Below are 21,552 nucleotides of genomic sequence, written 5' to 3'. Positions count from 1 at the left end.
CAAGATATAATGTTAATTTATTATTTTTCCTTTCATCTTCTTTTAAGTCTCCCTTTTATTCTAAATCCCAAAGAGGACCTTGAGCACTGCTGAAGTTTTGGTAAGTTACATTCGCAAAATAATTTAAAAGATACACCAATTTCAAGTGAGGATGTTTAAGCTTACCCAAACAGCACAAGAGCTCGAATTGTTTAAAATTTCAAATCCTACAGCACTGAACTCTGCGCTCAGGCCGTGTGCTCAGTCACTAATGTTCATGTTGCTGACTCATGATGGTACTGCCAGATTCAGTTCAAACATTATCACCAAGTTAGGTAATAATACAACAGTAGTTAGCCTCATCAGCAACAATGATCAGTTGGCTTATAGAGAGGAGAATGGGAGGCTCATAAAATTGTGCAAGAACAACAACCTGAGTCTTAACATTGGCAAGCCAAAGGAGATAATTGTGGATTTCGGGAGGATGAAGATCGACCATTCTCTATTACACATCAATGGTTCCATTGCACATCAATGGTTCCATTGTGGAGAGATTTTAGAGCACAAAGTTCCTTGGTGTACCTATCCTGGATCACCTATCCTGCTCCCACAATACCCTTTATACCATTAGTCAGGAAGGCAAAGCAGCACCTACACTTCCTAAGGTGGTTGATGAGGGCATCTTAATAACTTTTTTACAGGAGGACATTGAGATATCTTGTCTGGCTGCATCATAGGGTGTATGGTAGCTGCAAAGTATCAGACCAAGTTAATAAAGAGGATGAACAAAATGGCTGAGAATATCACTGGGGTTTCTTTTTCCTCTATGATGACATTTACTGGAAATGTTGCTTAAATAGTGCTCAAAGAATTACAGAAGCCCCTTGCCATCCAACTTGTTGATGCAGATACCGAACATACACAAAAGGATGTCATAATGCCTATGCAATTAAGACATGGCTGCATGATGTACATAGAACATTGAACATTATAGCACAATACAGGTCCTTCGGCCAATGATACACACTTATCAAAAAACCAAAAACCTCTCTACCTCGTAATCCTCTATTTTTTTCCTAAGAGTCTCTTAAATGGCCCAGCCTCCGCCACGCCTCCCAGCCATACATTACAGGCGCCACAACACTCTGTGTAAAAAAGAAACACCCCATATATCTCCCCTAAACTTTCCTCCTTTCACTTTGTACAGAGGTTCTCTGGTTTTAGCCTTGGGGGGGAAAAAGGTGCTGTCTGTCTACTTTATTTCTGCCTCTCGTAATCCTGTCTCTCTTTGGCTTGGCTTCGCAGTCGAAGATTTATGGAGGGCAAAATGTCCACGTCAGCTGCAGGCTCGTTTGTGGCTGACAAGTCCGATGCGGGACAGGCAGACACAGTTGCAGCAGTTGCAGGGGAAAATTGGTTGGTTGGGGTTTGGTGTTGGGTTTTTCCTCCTTTGTCTTTTGTCAGTGAGGTGGGCTCTGCGGTCTTCTTCAAAGGAGGTTGCTGCCCGCCGAACTGTGAGGCGCTGTAGATCACTATTAAGTCGCCTCTCATCCTTCACTCCAATGAGAAAAGCCTTAGCTTTGCTTAACTTGCCTCATATCTTCCAATCCTGGTAAATCTCCTCTGAACCTTCTTCAGAGCTTTCACATACCTCTTGTATAAGGTCACCAGAACTGAGCACAATATTATTTACATAATTTTGGTATTTACATAACAAGATTCAAATACACATCCATAAATGAATGAATGAAAAACAAACTCAAACCATCCTGTTGTCCCTTATATTTAAAGGATGGACATGTGCAACTACTGTGAAACATCAGTGGACAAATCTATTAGTCAGGCAAGGCTTCTCGAATAGAAAATGAATTTTACATCTGATTAACAAATAGCACAATTGTCCTTGGCTGGACGGTTTGAATAATGCACCTTGAGTAATTTGCCACACACATTAAAGCAAATAAACCTGGAAATCCTTAAAGATCACTACTCCTTGCAGTGAAAGTGGACAAATTATGACTACACAAGTAACAGAAATCATCAAAGTTAACGTGAATGTAGACATGGATCTTCAATCTTAGTAATGTGATCTTTCATGCATTGAACATTTCACCTTAAATGCTCACCGAGCATACAAGCATAGTTCAACATCTTTGAACAATTGGTCTAATACTTCACAAAGGCAGTGCATTCAACTATTGTGCATCTATCAAAATGCTGAAAAAGAGGTCTGTACCAATATCAGATAACAATATTATTAATAGGGTTTCAGGTCAATAATATTGCATGACAATGGAAAAAGTTAGATGTCTAATAAATGTAAAAGAGATTGGGTTAAAAAGAAACAAGGGGAAATATAAATGACAGAATGGAAGCCAAAAGAGAATAAAAGCCATGAATTGTGATGGTGCATAGGTAAAGGTAACGGTAACCGGAAACGTCAAGAAATAGTGCCACTGGAGAAGGAGTAAATGTCAACAGCAGAATTGTTGCCAAGAAGAGGGATAGTTTAAATGTATAAAAGTCAATGGACGAAGTATCTGTGGGTAATCTGTTGGCTCTTGACATTGACATCTCTCTTTTTCCATACGTTTCCTGACTTAGTGAATCTTACGAACATTTTCTGGTTTCATTTCATATTTTCAGCATCTATTTTTTTTGGCAGTGTTATTATTGTATGAATTTGTATTAAATATCTGTTAAATATAATTTTAAGCCTAACAAATAAAACCCATCAAGATGTTAAACTGTGCTTTTGTGTCTACAACTACATGTGCCAATAATAGCTACTCGATTTTAAGAAAATAAATGAACAGAGCCAAGTAAGAGCTCATTCATTTTGGGACTTATTGCAAACAAAAAAAAAAACACTTGGAATCCAAGTGTTAACTGCATCATGTAGTAATATCAACATGTTTTACTCCAATTTCAAAATTATTTGGTGCTGAAGATCATAAAAGGTTTCTCCCATTTTACTATCAGTAATTTTCGAAACACTGACATTTAATTGATTGGTCTAGTGTTAGCTGATTTATCCCCTATCCTTAGTTTCAAGCTCCGATGTAATCCTCGCTCAGAGAATTGCTGCATTGAAATAGGATAGAAAATAGTTTTTATAGCTGCTGTTAGAGTCACAGGAGGTTGGACAGTAGCTGAAGATACATTTAAGCCAGTAGCCTGTTTGATTGGAACGATGCCAATCTACCTGGCACTTCCTTCCTACTATTTTTCTCCTATCCCGTATCTCTACTTATCCATTCCCAGATCAGTAGAGCAGGAGCAGGTATGACCTGGGGAAAGTGATCTCCTGGGCAAAATGGAGATTCCGGATGAAAATGGAAACAACGAGGGACACCCAACAGCTGTGGCTGGTCATAAATGCCATAACCTGTTACAAAACCAAATACGGTAAAATAGCAGACGGAAAAGCTTCTCTCCCAGAGGAACACAATGCCTTCTACACCCAAACAAGTAACAGTGAAGAACAACCTGTCCATATCCCCACTTCCCCTGTTGATCGCATCTTGTCTGTATCCAAGGATGCTGTGTGTGCTGCCTTCAGGAGAATGAATCTGAGGAAAGTATCCAGCCCAGATGGAGTAACTGGCCAAGTATTAAAAATCTGTGCTGACCAAATTACCAAGGTATTCATGGATATTTTCAATATCTCCCTCCACCAAGACATAGTACCCATCTGTTTCAAACAGGGATCAATCATACCAGTACCCAAGAATAGTGTAGTAACCTTCCTTAATGATTATCAGCCAGTAGCATTTACATTAACAGTGATGAAGGGTTTTGAAAGGCTGGTGATGAAGCAGATCAGCTCCTTTCTGATTGGACACATAGATCCATTCCATTTAGCCTTTCATAGTAACGCGTCTATGGCGATGTCATCTCACTGACTCGACTCAAAGCCCTGGAACACCTGGACAGCAAAGATGCCTATATCAGGATGATCTTTATTGACTACTATTCGGCATTTAAAACTATCATCCACTCAAAACTGATCAGAAAACTCCAAGACCTGGGAATTAATACCCCACCATGTCATTGGATCATGGATTTTCTCATCTCCAAACCAAAATCAGTGCAGATTGGCAATCTCCATCAGTACCAGAGCACCACAGGCCTGTGTTCTTAGCTCCCTGCTCTACTTACTTTACGCCTATGACTGTGTGGCTCAGTAGAACAATAACCCCATCAACAAATTTGTCAATGATATCACGGCAGTGGGTTGTACAAAGGATGGAGATGAGTCAGCAGACAGAATGAAAACTTGGCTGAATGATGCACCAATAACAACCTTGCACTCAATGTCACCAAAACTATGGAGCTGATTGTTGACTTCAGGTCAATGATCCAGTGATCATTGGTGGATCAAAGGTGGTAGGAGTGACTATCTAAAAGGATCTTTCCTGGACCCGACACATCAATGGCATAATGAAGAAAACATGCTAGTGCCTCTATTTCCTCAGGAGTTTGCGGAGGTTTGGTATGACACCAGAAACCCTGGCAAATTTCTACAGAGGAGTGGTGGAAAGGGTGCTGACCGGCTGCATCACAGCCTGAGCATAAATTCCTCCAAAAAGTAGTAGATACAACCCAGGTCATCACTGGCAAAACCCTCCCCACTATTGAGTACTGTACTTCTACAGGGAACACTGCTGTCAGAGGACAGCAGCAATCAATCATTAAAAACTCGCACCACCCAGCACGTGCTCTGTTCTCACTGCTGCCATCAGGAAAGAAGTATAGGTGCCAGAAGACTCACACCACCAGTTTCCGGAACAGCTGCTACTCCTCCATCATCAGACAACTTAACAGCAAACTCAATCAGGGACTCATTTAAGGACTCTTACTTGTGCACTTTATTTTCTTTTTCTCTTCATTAACAGTCAATTTGTTTCCATTCTTTTTATTAGACATACAGCATGTTAACAGGCAAATTTCAGCCCACAAGTCCGTGCCAACCAATTTACACCCAATTAACCTACACATCTGGTATGCTTTGAACAATGGAAGGAAACTGGAGCCCCTGGGGTAACCCACCCAGACAATGGGAGAACATACAAACTTCTTACAGTCAGCGCAGGATTCGAACCCTGATCCTGATCGCTGGTATTGTAAAGGCGGTGGACTAACTGCTACACTAACTGTGCCACCCTATTTACAGTTCTTTATTTGTTTTACGTTTATGTTGTACACAGTTTGCTTTTGTACTACCAATTGCCAAGGAATGACATCACATGCAACCCTGAGATTCCTTTTTCCTGCGGGTGAGGCAGAACTACCAGTAACTGGTAGTGCAAAAATTAATTTTACACCGTGTGAACATGTAAACAATCGAAGAGCTGTAAACAGAAAATCAATATAGACAAATTGATTGCACGATACAGGGAGAACAAAGAAAATCAATAAAGCCCACGAGTAAGATCTTTAAATGAGTCTCTGATTGAGCTTATTGTTGAGGAGTCTGATGGTGGAGGGGTAACAGCTGTTCCTGAACCTGGTGGTACGAGTCTTGTGACACCAGTATCTCTTTCCTGATGGTAGCAGCGATCAATAAATCAATATATAAATAGTAATCCTGCCTCACCCACAGGAAAAAAAGAATCTCAGGGTTGTACGTGATGTCATGTATGTACTCTGACAACAATCAGACATCTCAAAAATATGATCTTATTTTCCTAACCAATCAAACCTTTCAAACTTTATGACAACTAAAGTCAGTCTTTACTACTACTGTAGTTCATTAGCTAGGAAGCTTTTGCGACCATCAATACTCCTACAAAGCAATATAAAATTACAAGGCTTTCTTTTTTCACATGACACTGAAAATTTTAAATTTAGATTTAGCAGGCCCTCCAGCCATAAGCCTGCGCCACCCAGTTACATCCAATTAACTGACAACCCATGTACATTTTGAAGGGTGGTGGGAAACTGGGGCACTGGGGGACCCCAAAAAATTGGGGGAAGAATGTAAAACCCCTTACAGACAGCACTAGATTCAAATCCGAGTCACTGGCACCGTAATAGAGTTGTGCTAACAGTGCAGCCACATGAATTTGCTAAGTTAGAAACTGACTTGAAAGCAAGATGAAAATGTTAAGTTTGGAGGGACTCAACAGGTTGAGAAAAAAGGCTCATGCCCTGAAACATTAACTGTCTACCTCACTCCTTTGATGGTTCCTGACCCATTGAGTCCCTCCAATTCCTCTTCAAAATTCCAGCATCTGCTGGTCTTGTACCTTTTAAGTTCATGAAGTCTTTTGCTCTGAACCTTCAAGAAAACATAACAATAAATTCTCAGTGTACATCATCTAATGGACTTAGTTACCACAACAAATAAAGAACTAACTTCAAATTAGAAAACCATATTTTGTTCACTTACCTTGGATATTTCTCTACAGTGTGGGGTAAGACCTCCATTAGAATTCTATGCCATACTACTGTCCACTTGCATATTGTTGCTGGGTGAAATTCAGATAAAATCTTCTTTTTCATTAAATATTTATTGGATGTTTTGTATCTCCTGATCAGACTCAATGGTATAGACCAGTGGTTCTCAACCTTTTTCTTCAAGATACCACTTGAAGTATTCCCTATGCGATAGGTGCTCTGTGATTAGTAAAGGATTGCTTAAGGTGGTATGTGGGTAGAAAGAAAAAGTTTGAAAACCACTGTTTTAATTGTACCTAATTGATGTTATGTGGATGGTTTCATAACTCCAAATGAAATGGGCTGATGACAATTTTTCTCAAGTAAAATATTTCAGTGACAATTGGGTCCAGAGCAATGATTCTTAACCTTCCCTCCCCACTCACATACCACCTTAAGCAATCCCTTACTAATCACAGAGATGGCACAGGGATTAATTAAAGTGGTATGTGCGTGGAAAGAAAAAGGTTGAGAACCATAGGCCTAGAGCATAAAAGATGAATGATGCCGATAAGGGATAGGAGTGGATAGAGCCAGTCACAATTTAAAATGAAATATAAATCTTATGGTGCTGGTAACACGACGATCTCTTGATTGTCCCAAATGAATCCATTCTGTATTTTCATTCTGTCTTTCATTTTATCTTACACTCTGTATTGGATTTCACTGAAAGGGTTCTAGACATACTTAATGGACTTCATAGGAAATCCTACAAAAAATGTCTGCAATTAATTTAGATCATGCCTCATTCAAATGTTTTAGGGCACAAAATATTGGTCTCAAAAATAGCTCACATTTCTATTTCTACAATTTTAAAGCAGAAGGATCAAGGTTGAATTTGTATACATGGCTGGATTTCTGGATTGGTAAGATGGCTGTGGAAATGTACTGCAATATGATTCATTACTTGCCTCATAAAGCAGGAGGATTGGTGTGAGAAAAAAAAAACGTCAGCCATGATTTGAATGGCAGAGCAGACTCAGATGCCAAATAGCCTAATTCTGCTTCCACGTCTTATGGTCTGATGGTCTAATTTGGTCAGTAGTTCATGCCACAAGAGGACAGAATGAGCTATGCAATGCTAAAGGTGTTTGGATTGGAGTTCCTGCATTCAATGCATTTTTTTAATCTTTAAAAGATCTTAGATTTTGGAAAGTTCAGAGAGGATTCAAACAAAATGTGATTGTAACTCCCCATCTCATGAAAAGAATCAGCAAGCAGAGAACTAGAGGGTAATTAGCCTAACATTTGTGGTTGTGAAAGTTTTGGAATCTATTAGTAAGGAAATGTTTCAGGACATTTATAAAATCATATTACAGTCAAGCAAAGTTAGCAGGTTATGAAACGGAAATTGCTTGACAAATTTACTAGATTTTTCTGAGGATGTAATAAGAAGGTTGGAAAAAGGATAATGATAGATACTGATTTTTTATTTATTTTCTGAAGGCATTTTATACACCTCCATATACAAATTTAAAGCTGGTGGCATTGAATGTAATAGACATGATGGATTATGCAACAGAAAAATGGTAAATGGATAATTTTCAGATCAGCAAGCTGTTTACCATCTGTTTAATGGATGACAGAGGTGCACTAAAGAAGAGGTACAAGGACTGCTTAAAGAAATCTCTTGGTGCCTGCCACATTGACCACCGCCAGTGGGCTGTTATCGCCTCCAAACGTGCATCTTGGCGCCTCACAGTTCGGTGGGCAGCAACCTCCTTTGAAGAAGACTGCAGAGCACACCTCACTGACAAAAGACAAAGGAGGAAAAACGCAACACCCAACCCCAACCAACAAATTTTCCCTTGAAACCGCTGCAACCTTGCCTGCCTATCCCGCATCGGACTTGTCAGTTACCAACGAGCCTGCAGCAGATGTGGACATACCCCTCCATAAATCTTCGTCCGTGAAGCCAAGCCAAAGAAAGAAAGAATGGTTAAAAAGAGGGATTCAGTACAGGTGGTCCAACTTATGACCATCAGTACATGTGACCCAAAAAAATACTGTCTAACTTTTTTAAAAATAAAGAAAAAATATACCTATATATAACAATTATGCTTCAGATCCTGGGGATCCAGGGGCTATTTATTTTGATAGACCAAAATGGCGCTCACCACTAGCCATGAAGGTGCCGAGACTCCACTGCCGCTGAACGTGTTCTACTTTTGTGACACGAAGGCAGTCATGGACCCAATGTTCGAGGTGGGGGAGGTGAGCACAGGCCAGGTGCAGGTGGTGGTGGACAACAGGTCTTTCCAGTGCCAGGCGGGATTGGCCATGGGGAAAGTGCTGTGGTTCCAGTTTAAAATGTGTTGGACCGGAGTAACTTACATCCAACTTATGTCCATTTCAAGAATGGTCTGGTCAGTCAGAATGCAACTCGGACATATGTCAGGGACCATCTGTATATCGTGATCATGTGACAATACTGAATAGTTGGTAAAACAGATTATGGGAATGACACAAAAACCTAGAAAAGGCATTGTGTAGGTTATTGAGTAGACAAAAATAAATTATAAAAAAGGATGATATGAGGAAATGTGAGGAAGTTGGTTGGGAGAACTGAAAGCAGAATATTGTTCAAATGGAGAGAGATGGCAGAATGATACAGTAAAGTGGGATCTAGGTGCTCTTCTCCATAAACACACAAGATTAGCATAAAGGCAAAGTAGCCAGTTGAGAAAGTAAGGAAGGAAGCCTTTATTGCAAAGGAAATTAAGTATGAAAGTAAGGATGTCTTGCCACAACAAGTGTGGACATTGTTGAAAACAAATATAGAATGGTGTGTACAGTTTGGGGGAGGATATATTTGCATTGGGAACAGTTCAGTGATGGTTTTGTTATGAGCTCAGAGGACCCCAACCTATTTGCCCATTTTATTTGTGGCCCCTCTCCACAGACTCCTGTATAAAGGTGACTGTTCCACTGCCCACTCCTCAATAGAGGACAATCAAACAGTATGGATTTGCCATTGTTCTTATGTGAATAAAAGCCTATTGGTTTCTCAACGACAGTTTTTTGAATAATTGATGGTGCATCAATTTTATTCACTTGAAGTTTTATTTCACAATGGAGTAGATCCTGAAGCCAGAAAAGCTGAAGATCGACCCTCAATCGCCTGAGGCATCCACCAACTTTGAGCTCTGCATGCACTGATTTGAAGCATTTATGCAGGCTTCCTCCACCATTGTGCGATCAGAGACTGATAAGCTACAAGTGCTGCACTCTTGGGACGGCACCCTAGTCTACTCCCTGATCAGGGACACTACATTATACCAGAACACTGTGGACATAAAGGACAGTACCTGTGTAAGATCAATGTCTTGTATACCAGATACCTTCTAGTGACCCACAAACAATGACCCGGTGAGTCCAATGCCGAATATCTTCAGGCCCTGTGAGTACTCAGCAGGACCTGTGAATGCAAAGCCGTGTCTGCTGTGGACTACACAAAGAACCTGATCCAGGATGCTTACATCACATCCGACAGAGACTCTGGGAGCAAGGGGAGCTCAGCCTGCGAAGAGCAGTTGAGTTGGCAGTTATGCTGGAGGTATAGGGTTAGGGTTGGAGGCCTACCTGACTGACAAAGCAGCTGCCTTGTGGTCACTCCATGGCCACCATCTTGGGATTCACTGCCATCCCTTTGCCTTGCTAACGATACGACCATGGCAACAATGCTCCGTAACCACTTCCTGTCACTTTCACCCAGCTCTGGTGGTGACCGAGCCACAGCCACAGTGCTACAGGAGCAGTCTAATTGCTACTTTTGTGGCCTGGGCAAGCATCAGAGGAAACGCTGCCCGGTGAAGGATTCAACTTTCTCCAGCTGTGGGAAGAAGGACCTCTATGCCAAAATGTGTGTCGAAACATCTTCTTAGCGGTGCTGTGTGCGGATCGTGGGGGCTGTTGCATGGAGACCATCATCACTGGGGGCCAGAAATGCTACGTGCAATCCATAGGGGCTGCCATCTTGGGCACCAGCTTCGGGATCCAGCAGCACTGCATGTGTGCCCTGGGGACTGCCAACTTTGACACCACTGTCTTCCACAACAGCAGTGTGCAGCGACCTGATACTCGTCTCTATCGCACTCGACCAGGACAGTTCACATCGCCAGGTCAATGATGGATGTTCAGGTAAATGGCCAAGTGATGAGTTGCTTATTCAATAGCAGGAAATCAGAGAGCTTCATTCACCTGGACATAGTGTGGCATCTTTTCCTTACAGTATTTATGGTGAACCAAGAAAGTCTCCTTGGCATCCAAGTCGCACACAACAGACATCTGGGGCTTCTACATAGTGAGTCTAATGGTGCAGGGTACTGAATATAAGGTCTTTAGACTGATGGAAATGTCGCAACTTTGCGCTGCTATGTTATTGGGACTTGATTTTCAGTGTCACTTTAAAAGCGTGACGATAGATTTCGATGGGCCCCATCCACGCCTCACTGTGTGTAACCGACAATTTTCAAACCAATAACACAATTTCTCACCACACATGACTTGTGGGCTCTCCACACTTAAAACCAACTGCCCCACCCACACCATTGTTATTCACCAACCTCACTCCCATCTGTAAACCTAATGCAGTGCTGGGGACAGGCCATTCATCCAAGCAGAAGTGCAGCACTTACTCAAGGAGATGATTATTGAGCCCAGAACCAGCTCTTGGAGAGCACAGGTAGTGGCAGTGTGGAATGGGGAAAAGTCAGATCATCAACAGATACACTCAATTGGATGCATACCCACTCCCACGCATCACCAACAGGGTCAACCAAATTGCCCAGTATTGAGTCTTCGACCGTTGACCTGAAAATGGTATACCACCAGCTTCCTATCTCCTTGGAGGACCGCCATTACATGGGGTTCGAGGCGGTTGGCAACCTCTACCACTTCCTGCAGGTTCCCTTTAGTATCACGAACAATGTCTCAATTTTCCAGTGGGAGATGGACCGCATGGTGGATATGTACGAGTTGAAACCTCTTTCTCATACATTGACATCTCCATTTGCGGTCACAACCTGTAGGAACATGACGTCAACCTCCAGAAATTTCTTGAAATAGCTGAGTTCCTTAACCTGTGTTTTCCACAACACGTCGCCATCCTTGGCTTTGTCGTGGAGAATGGAGTCATCAGCCCGGACCCTGACCACATGCGGCCGCTCCTGGAGCTTCCCCTCCCACACAGCCTCAAGGCCCTGAAGAGGTGCTTTTGGTTCTTTTCCTATTATGCTCAATGGATTCCCAATTATGCAGACAAGACCCACCCCCTTATCAAATCCACATCCTTCCCCCTGATAGCGGAGGCTCGTGCAGCCTTCAATTGCATCAAGGCAGATATCACCAAGGCCACAATGCAGGCTGTGGATGAATCCACCCCGTTTCAGGTGGAAAACTATGCATCAGACTTCGCCCTCATAGCCACACTTAACCAGGCAGGCAAGCCAGTCACATTTTTTTAATCGTACCCTACAGGGCCCTGAAATTCAACACTCCTCAGTAGAGAAAGATGCCCAGGCCATTGTCAAGGCAGTGCGGCCCTGGCCCCATTACCTAGCCGGAGAGTGACTCACCCTGTTGACTGATCAATGTGCAGTCACATTCACATTTAACAATAAGCAGTGGGGCAAAATCAAAAATGACAAAATACTGAGTGGTGAATTGAAATTTCCACCTATAATTACGATATCTTGCAGTGGCCATGGAAACTTAATGAGCCGCCAGACGCCCTGTCCCACAGGACTTGTGACAGCACACAGATCGACCGACCTCAAAACCTCCACAATGATCTCTCCTGGAATTACCAAGTTTTATAATTTTGTCAAAGCCCACAACTTGCCGTTACTCCATCGACAAGGTCAGGTCCATGGCAAAGAACTTCTAGGTCTGCGCTAAGTGCAAGTTGCACTTCTACGGGGTGCAATTAATTTTTTTTTCTCTGAGACAGGGCCCAATTAATTAAAGCCACCCACCCCTTTGAGTGACTCAGTGATGATTTTAAAGGACCCCTGCCCTCCACTGACTGCAATGTCTATTTTCTTAACATCATTGATGAATACTCCCATTTTCCATTTGCCATTACTTACTTGGACACGACAGCTGCCACAGTTATTAAGGCTCTGCTCGTCTCTTCACTCTGTTCAGCTTCCCCAGTTATATCCACAGAGACCACTGGCCTTCCTTTATGAGTGATGAGCTGTGCCAGAACTTGTTGGCCAGGGGCATTGCCACGAGCAGGACCATTAGTTACAATCCTGGGGTAATGGGCAAGTGGGGAGGGAGAATGCTTTGGTTTGGAAGGTAGTCCTCCGAACCTTGCAGTCTAAAGGCCTCCCAGTCTCCTGCTGGCAAGAGGTCCTCCCGCAGGCGCTCCACTCTATCAGGTTCTTGCTATGCACTGCCACAAATGCCACACCACACGAATATATGTTTTCCTTTCCCAGGAAATCTGTGACAGGGACCACACTATCAGCGTGGCTGAAATCCCCAAGGATGGTCCTACTCCAGAAGCATCTGAGGAGCCATAAGTTCACCCCGAAAGGGGTCTTCTTCCTCCATGCCAACCCCCAATACCCCTACGTGGCATACACGAACGAACAAAAAGACACTGTCTCTGTCAGGGACTTGGCTTCCTCAGGGGCCCTGGAGACTGCTGCTAATCACCCCACACCCCCCTCTCTGTGGAACACACATGATGCACCTGACCTCTGGTACCCCCTACTTCTCCCCGAGGGAGGATACACTTGACTCATCAATGGCTACCCACCAGCACATCACTGATGAGTATGTCCAGATGCCTGTGTTCATCCAGGATTCCGCTGCAACACTCAGTGAACAACCACACCACCTGAAAGACTGAATTTGTGACTTTGAATTTGTAACCTTGAAAGTTCCTGTGGTCCCTCCCCACAGGCTCCTGTATAAAGGTGGCTGCTCCACAGCCTCCTCCACAGTGCAGGACAATCGAAAAGTATGGATGAGCCTTTGTTCTTAAGTGAATAAAAATCTATTGGTTTCTCAACAACAGTCTTTCGAGTAATTGATGGTGCATCAGTAAGATTCTCAAAGGGCATTCTATTTGGTGCAGAAAACTCAAGATGGAATATAGAAACAAAGATATACTTTCCCATAAGAGTTTTCCCATTTAAATTTAAATTTATTTTTCAATTTCTAAATTTAAAAAATATTTAGACATACAGTATGATAAAAGGTCATTTCGGTACATGAGTCCGTGCTGCAAAATTACACCTGATTGACCTACCTGCCTGTGCATTTGGAAAGGTGGGTGGAAGCCCTCCCCAGGGAAAATCAATGCAGACATGGGGAGAACATACAAACTCCTCACATACAGCACAGAATTCGAATCCTGGTACTGATTTAGCGTTCTAAATCCTTGGACTTATTTTACCCCAAAAGGGACATGGAAAGAAGTTTGAGCAATCAGAAGTTACTGAAAAGGGTCTGGAAAATGGAGTTGAGATTAATACCAGATGAACAATAATCTTATAAAGCTGTGGAGCATTCTGGACAATTTGCATGGCCTATTTCTGTTCCTATTTCTTATGCTGTTGTCCCTCCACTGTAGTTCAGAGGTCTCAGAGTACAGCTTCCGTACACGTGCCTTTGAATAAAATGGTCATGAATAGTGCAGCAGGTCTTGTAAGCGCAGAATAACTTTTTTTCTGAGTTTAATGGAATTCCTGCCCCAAATGTCAGGTTGCAAGTACAATTTTGCTTGATGATATTCTGGAGGAGGTTTTTCTCTCAATGCCTATCTGCTTCCCTGTTTGTGGCTTTCTGCGGGGATCAAAAGAGTGGGAAGAAATGTATAAGCATGTGACCTTCTGAGTGACAGGATGAAACATGGTAAAAGTGAATGCATTGGCTGCTAAGAAACATGGCATTCGGTTACCTTCACATATCTCATGCAGCCATATATTGAGAGAAATAAAACATTTATGGTCTTTGGGCACAGCTATGCATAGGACTCTAAGGGTCCTATTTAAAACACCATGGGTTTTGAGAAAGCTGCTACTCTGAGAAAAAAATGAACCTGGAACTCAACCCTTTGTTCTCTATTGTGCATGGGAAATTGATGTCATGCTCTGCTCTGGAAAGCAATGCTACAATCACTAGTTTTACATTGAAGGGTGTGTCATCAGTTGACAAATGTTGCTCTTTCCCACATCTGCCCTGGAATGACCTCAAGGCAAACATGTGCACAAGGTAACTGTGGCTGAAATCACATTTTTCTTTGGCTTGGCTTCGCGGACGAAGATTTATGGAGGGGGTAAAAGTCCACGTCAGCTGCAGGCTCGTTTGTGGCTGACAAGTCCGATGCGGGACAGGCAGACACGGTTGCAGTGGCTGCAGGGGAAAATTGGTTGGTTGGGGTTGGGTGTTGGGTTTTTCCTCCTTTGCCTTTTGTCAGTGAGGTGGGCTCTGCGGTCTTCTTCAAAGGAGGTTGCTGCCCGCCGAACTGTGAGGCGCCAAGATGCACGGTTTGAGGCGATATCAGCCCACTGGCGGTGGTCAATGTGGCAGGCACCAAGAGATTTCTTTAGGCAGTCCTTGTACCTCTTCTTTGGTGCACCTCTGTCTCGGTGGCCAGTGGAGAGCTCGCCATATAACACGATCTTGGGAAGGCGATGGTCCTCCATTCTGGAGACGTGACCCATCCAGCGCAGCTGGATCTTCAGCAGTGTGGACTCGATACACTAGCAGCAAATGGCAGAGCACCATTCTCTACATCTGATCATTCCTACCCCTTCTCCTTCAGCACAGCAATTCCAACAAGATAAACGTATTTATTTGAAGTTTGATTAGAATTGTTTTTTCTCTCTTTGTAATATATTTGTTTTAATGTATTCCATTTTTTTAGGATGTAAATATGGCTGAAAAAGTCAGAATTCATTGTTGATGACAAATAGCGCCTTGAGAGAGTGGTGGTGTACCATTTTTGTGAGCATGTTTCGTGGAAGCACAAAAGTTCCAGGATTTGGACAATGATGAGTGGACGGAGATATAGTTCTCAATTAATATAGTGTCTGACTTGGAATGGAACATGGTGGTGTGGTGTTCTCCTGTGCCCGAAGCAATTGTTCTTCATGCTTGAGGCTGTGAATTGGAGTAGCCCTGTTGAGTAACTGCAGTGCGTTCTGCAGATGTTACTCACTACACCCATAGTCCGCTGAGAGAAACTTAATGTTTGGAGTGCTGGAAGCCTCTTGACAATTCTTGTTGTTGTACTCAATCAGGGAAGAGGAGAGAATTCCATCATGTGTGCCTTGTTGATTGTAGAAAGGCCAAAGGACAGTAGTGGTGGGTCTCACAGTACTCAGTCTCTCCTCTGCTCATAGTCACTGCATTTATATAGTTGGCCTGGCTTTGTAATCATGACATTGTAAAGAGTTTAATTCCACACATGTTTTTTCTGCCTCTCTGTGTTCTCTAAATGTCAAATACAAGTTATTTAAAATCCAAATTAAATTTGAATATCTGTTTCAAGAGTAATGTTATTGCCCAATCTTTATCTACAACTTTTTGAGTTTTGTGTTTTTTCAAAACGGTCAACCAGTTTACCTATCTCGGCTGCACTATTTCATCGGATGCAAGGATCGACAACGAGATAGACAACAGACTCGCCAAGGCAAATAGCGCCTTTGGAAGACTACACAAAAGAGTCTGGAAAAACAACCAACTGAAAAACCGCACAAAGATAAGCATATACAGGGCCGTCGTCATACCCACATTCCTGTTCAGCTCCGAATCATGGGTCCTCTACCGGCATCACCTACGGCTCCTAGAACGCTTCCACCAGCGTTGTCTCCGCTCCATCCTCAACATTCATTGGAGCGATTTCATCCCTAACATCGAAGTACTCGAGATGGCAGAGGCCGATAGCATCGAATCCACGCTGTTGAAGATCCAACTGCGCTAGGTAGGTCACATCTCCAGAATGGAGGACCATCGCCTCCCCAAGATCATGTTATATGGCGAGCTCTCCACTGGCCATCGTGTCAGAGGTGCACCAAAGAAGAGGTACAAGGACTGCCTAAAGAAATCTCTTGGTGCCTGCCACATTGACCACCACCAGTGGGCTGATATCGCCTCAAACCGTACATCTTGGCGCCTCACAGTTTGCCGGGCAGCAACCTCCTTTGAAGAAGACCGCAGAGCCCACCTTACTGACAAAAGACAAAGGAGGAAAAACCCAACACCCAACCCCAACCAACCAATTTTCCCCTGCAACCACTGCAACAGTGTCTGCCTGTCCCGCATCGGACTGGTCAGCCACAAACGAGCCCGCAGCTGACGTGGATATTTACCCCTCCATAAATCTTCGTCCGTGAAGCCAAGCCAAAGAAAAGAAGACCTACAACTAGAGATGCACGAAAAAAAAGCCAAATGTGGCTGTGACTGAGCACAATAAAGCTCCATCTGTCAGCTAGGATTTGGAGCCTAAAGAAGGAAGGGGAAAGGGGATCTGAAGACCGAAGTCATGATGACAACTATCTGACTTTTGTTATGAAGCTTATCAAAAGCATATTTGATTAAATGAAATAATTCTTTGCTTATTTGTATTAAACTTCTTTTCTCCAGGTACTTAAACAATTCACGTTAGGGTTTATAATGAAAGTACATCGATGCCAAAAGCTTCACTCACTCCATATTTTCCTGTTGATTGGCCTTCCTGAGCGAGTCACAACTCTCATTTGTCTGCCCACAGCAAAATACAGTGACATTATTCTTCAAGTACTCGTTCTTGGCTTTAAGCTTGATTAACAAAACGTGAAATCAGTGAACGGAAATGACTTCACCATGGCTGAAAATATAGGAAAGGAGAAAAACCTTTGTTTCAGGCTGAAACAAGTAGTAAATCCAAAAACAAAAAATCGGAGGGTAGACAATCTATTTTACTCATTTATTTATCGCATATAAAGGACACATTGAAATTGGCCTAAAACATTCTGCTGCAAGTTGGTTCTTACTGGGCCTGTTCTGGAAATGCTGCAAAGCTGAAATGGCCTGAGAGACAGTATCCTGTGCTCTGTGATGAGTAAGGGATTGCTTAAGGTGGTATGTGGGTAGAAAGAAAAAGTTTGAAAATCACTGTTTTTAATCATCCCTAATTGACTCGTTATGTGCGTGGTTTCATAACTCCAAAGCAAATGGGCCAATGACAATTTATCTCAAGCAAAATATTTCAGTAACAATTGGGTCTAGTGCAGTGATTCTCCACCTTCCCTTCCCACTCACATGCCACCTTAAGCCATCCTTCACAGAGCACCGATGGCATAAGGATTACTTAAAGTGGTATATGAGTGGAAAGAAAGAGGTCGAGAACTGCTGTTTTAAAATATATTGGGATTCTCCAACTGAAGATTAGGAAATAAAGTTCCATACATTAAATTTTTATATGTTTCTTTATTTTAGTTATGTATTAGTACATTGATATTTGCTTAATTATAAAGGATTTTTATTATTTCAAGACGTTAATACTTTCTAGGTCTCTGCATTTCATAGATTAAGAAAAAAACTCTTCCAAAGCCTTCTGATAGTTTCTGGCAAAGATGCTCTGGGAACTTTTCTTTGTGGTATGTTAGCTGAGGCCTGATAACTACAGTATCTTGATGCATCTTTATATCCTTATTGTCCTGCTCATGGATTTGTAGGCCAAGGATGAATGAAGCTCTATATCAAAGAGCAGGTTCATGCTGGCATGCAAAGAGCAAGAGTGAGATCCTTGGTGAGAGCCCAGCTCAAACATATTTTAATCCATTCCACTTTAATTCAAGAGCTGAGTCAAATTCAAACCATAGCCTTTTTGGTAAGATTTGTGAGAAGAGAACTTCTGCTGGGAGCAGTGCATTGATCAATCCCATGTCAATGGATCATAATGTTGCAGTGGAGACAAATAAGGTTATCAAGTGCACAGAGGATCTACAATCCAACCTTCTAGACACTATCCAGTTTATTCTATCAGGTGGAAGTATCAATCTGAATGTAGTTACTTCACATAATTATGGCACGATGAATTGGCAACTACAACATTATTCGGCAATGGATGAAATAGTTTGTTATCTTCTTCCTACTAGACTGATACAATAAGAGACATTTCTCCCTCATTTAATGACAGAATCATCAGGACTTCCTTGCCCACACTATGTATATCACAGACTATGGATGGGATGAGTGTTAGGAATGTCATGGGAAAAATCAGAGCCAAATTCAAGTAGAACTCAGGCAGATTCTGGGATATTTATGTGCAGACAGTTCCAAAGAGCCTGTGCTTGCAGAGACAGGGGATTATCAGCATCAACCCATCAAGAGCAAAACATCGAAAAGTGAAAGGTGGTTGGCAGCATTCCTTCCTAACTTGTAACAAACTTTGCCCTGTGTATACCCAGTATATTACCAAAGGGTGTAATGTGTTGGAGGCCAACAAATCAGGTCTTTATCTTTGTTTCTTTCTCTAGATCACCATATATTGAATATCCTTCATAAAAGTTTAACAGAAATAGCCTCTTTTCCCTCTCTTTCTAACTTTTCATCCTCTTTCCAATTAATTGCTCGTCTGCCACATTTTTAAAAAAAGATCGAATCATGATAGAATCAATTGCCTTTTCTCCAACTTGTTATTTGCAGAGAAAAAGGTTTGCTAGCCTTAAGCATTCTGTCTTGCGATGGTTCTGTTGCAGAAGAAAACAGATGGAGAAAATGACAAAAAAGGTTTGTCATGTGAACATCTTCCAAACGATAGCATGCAAATGATAGAACAAATGTGAAATCAAATTAGCAAGTTAAATAGGGATTGCAGAATTTTTTAATGGAATATTTTCATTATTAGGACAGAATCAGGAATGCTGCCTTTCTAAACCACTTCAGTTCTTCGGCTCACCTGACCCTGCTATGTTTTATGGGAGGGAATTCCAGGACTTAAAAATGAATGGCCAAGGAAGACTAGTAACATACTTGATGCATGCAACTAGTGGTAAATGTGCAGGCACTGCTGTTCTAATAATCCAAAGCCCTTGTCTTTGGCAGTTCAGGTCGCGGGTTTGAGAGAAGTCATTGTATAATTTCAATGAGTACTCCCAAGACTGGATGAAAACCTCCTTTTCATAAAAAAATGGTCTGAAAGAAATCCATCCATATAACATGAACTTATCTTTTACCCTGTTAGGTCTCCCTCCCCAACCACCGCACCCCCCCCCCCCCCACCAACTCTCCACCTTTGCATCAAACTTCCAAAAGGAAATGTTGTTAATAGAAAAGAAGTTTGTGTAAAACTCTTTTTTCTATATATTTGTTCCCTGCCCAACTTAAAAATTGGTTCACCAGGTTGGTGAAGTTAGAGAAACTTTTTTTGAATATTTTATTTATTGAATCATGATCCATATTTAAAACATACAATTAATGAATAAAACAAAAAAAAAACAAAATACATACATGATATTTTAAAACTAATTCCCTACAAACCCCCACCCCCTACCTTAACCCACCCACCCCAACCCAACCCTTCTAACCTACCCCAAAAAAATAAAGAAAAAGAAAGAGGAGGTCATATAACACCAAAATTCATCAGTTAATTACCATGGTTTGGAGCAACACCACTACTGTGTGGGAAGGGGATTTAATAATTCAACCTCATATAATCCAAATACGGGCTCCAAGATTTATGATTAAAAAAATAGTTATCACGTAAATTATATGTTATCTTTTCCAATGGAATACAAGACCTCAACTCCATATGCCATCTCTGGATACTCAAATCAGTTTAATTTTTCCAAGTAATTATCAAACATTTTTGCTAATGCAAATCTCAAAAAAAGCAATTTGAAATCTATTTAATTTTAATTCTAAACTAATCCACTTAATATTACCCAACAAAAATACCAAAGGATCTAATGAAAATTTTACTTTCAAAATAACCTACAAATTCCTTAAGTTTATTCCAAAAAGGTTTCACCGTTTCGCATGACCAAGTAGAATGTAGAAAAGAAACTACATCCTTATGACACCTTACACATAAATCCAAAGAAATAAAATTATATTTTCTTAATTTTTCCAGTGTTAAATATAATTGATGAATAAAATTATAATGGAACCAATCAATACCTTACACTTACAGTCCTAAATACTGATTTTGGAGATTTACTTTATAATGGATCCAAACAACAATTAAAATAACCTTCTACCATAATTTTTTCATGTGCTTGATTTAAATTAAGAAAAGAATCAAACATAAATATCTCATCATCTATATTAGGAGCATAAACATTCATTAAAGTCCAAGACTCAGAAAAAAAATTTACAATAAAAAATCAGAAGTCTACCAACTGACTCAATAACTGATTCCAATTTAAAAGATAACTTTTTATTAATCAAAATAGCTACTCCTCTTGTTTGCAAATTAAACAAAGATGCTATAACTTGTCTAACCCAATCTCTTTTTCATTTCTGATGTTCCTTCTCAGTCAAATGTGTCTCTTGCAAAAGAGTAACCATCAACCTTCAATTTTTTAATATATGCCAATACTCTTTTTCTCTTAATCGGATTATTAAGCCCATTAACATTAAAAGTAGCAAAATTTAAATTAGCCATCATTTCAATTCACTTCAAAAACTACCTTACCACACATGATGAAACCTCTCCCCATGGCAACCACACAAAAAAGACTAAATGATCTTTAAAATAAAAGAAAAAAAATCCCATACATTAAAAATAACCCAAAAATAATAGTACTACAGTATTACTTACCCCCCTCAATTATACAGGAGTAACCAATGCCACAAAGTGGTCAACGACTTCAGAAAGATCAGTAGCCAAACCACTCACTCCCCCACCGAACAGAACAAAAAAATAATATTCAACAAATCATTTCAGGTATGATATGCTGCCTCCAGATCTCTATTAACTTGATCATCATCCATGTCAATATCAATCAACTTCTGAGATTCCTTCTCTCACCTTCCATTCTTCCCCTTCTGAACTGGAACAGACTGTTGGAAAAAGCTTTCTTGACCTTCCACCTGTTTATTATCTGGTAGAGAATTAGCAAATATAAGAGCTTTGGCATCGTCACTAAAGAACAGAGATTGAAAGTCTCTATAAAAAAACTTTTA

The 21,552-nt window shown here is 41.3% G+C and overlaps 1 long non-coding RNA gene across 10 annotated transcripts in view; it reads right to left on the bottom strand.

Annotated features, from left to right (window-relative positions):
* LOC138756313 (uncharacterized) overlaps window positions 1-21,552 on the bottom strand; it is a 100,313-nt gene that overhangs the window by 23,425 nt on the left and 55,336 nt on the right. For 5 of the 10 annotated variants that reach the window (XR_011352978.1, XR_011352980.1, XR_011352975.1 and 2 more), the window contains 2 exons: window positions 21,398-21,470; window positions 17,090-17,248 (listed from right to left, as the gene is read on the bottom strand). The exons of 1 other annotated variant lie outside the window; for it this stretch is intronic. This is a non-coding gene — a long non-coding RNA (uncharacterized lncRNA). Of the gene's footprint in view, window positions 1-6,230; window positions 6,263-13,989; window positions 14,221-17,089; window positions 17,249-21,397; window positions 21,471-21,552 lie in introns of those variants that run through there. 4 more of the 10 variants (XR_011352977.1, XR_011352974.1, XR_011352979.1 and 1 more) reach the window with 4 other exon arrangements.

The sequence above is a fragment of the Narcine bancroftii genome, chromosome 3 (assembly GCF_036971445.1).
Source record: "Narcine bancroftii isolate sNarBan1 chromosome 3, sNarBan1.hap1, whole genome shotgun sequence".
Lineage (NCBI taxonomy): Eukaryota > Metazoa > Chordata > Chondrichthyes > Torpediniformes > Narcinidae > Narcine > Narcine bancroftii.
Note: the sequence above shows the minus strand (reverse complement) of the source record. Positions and strands in the feature narration are given on the sequence as shown.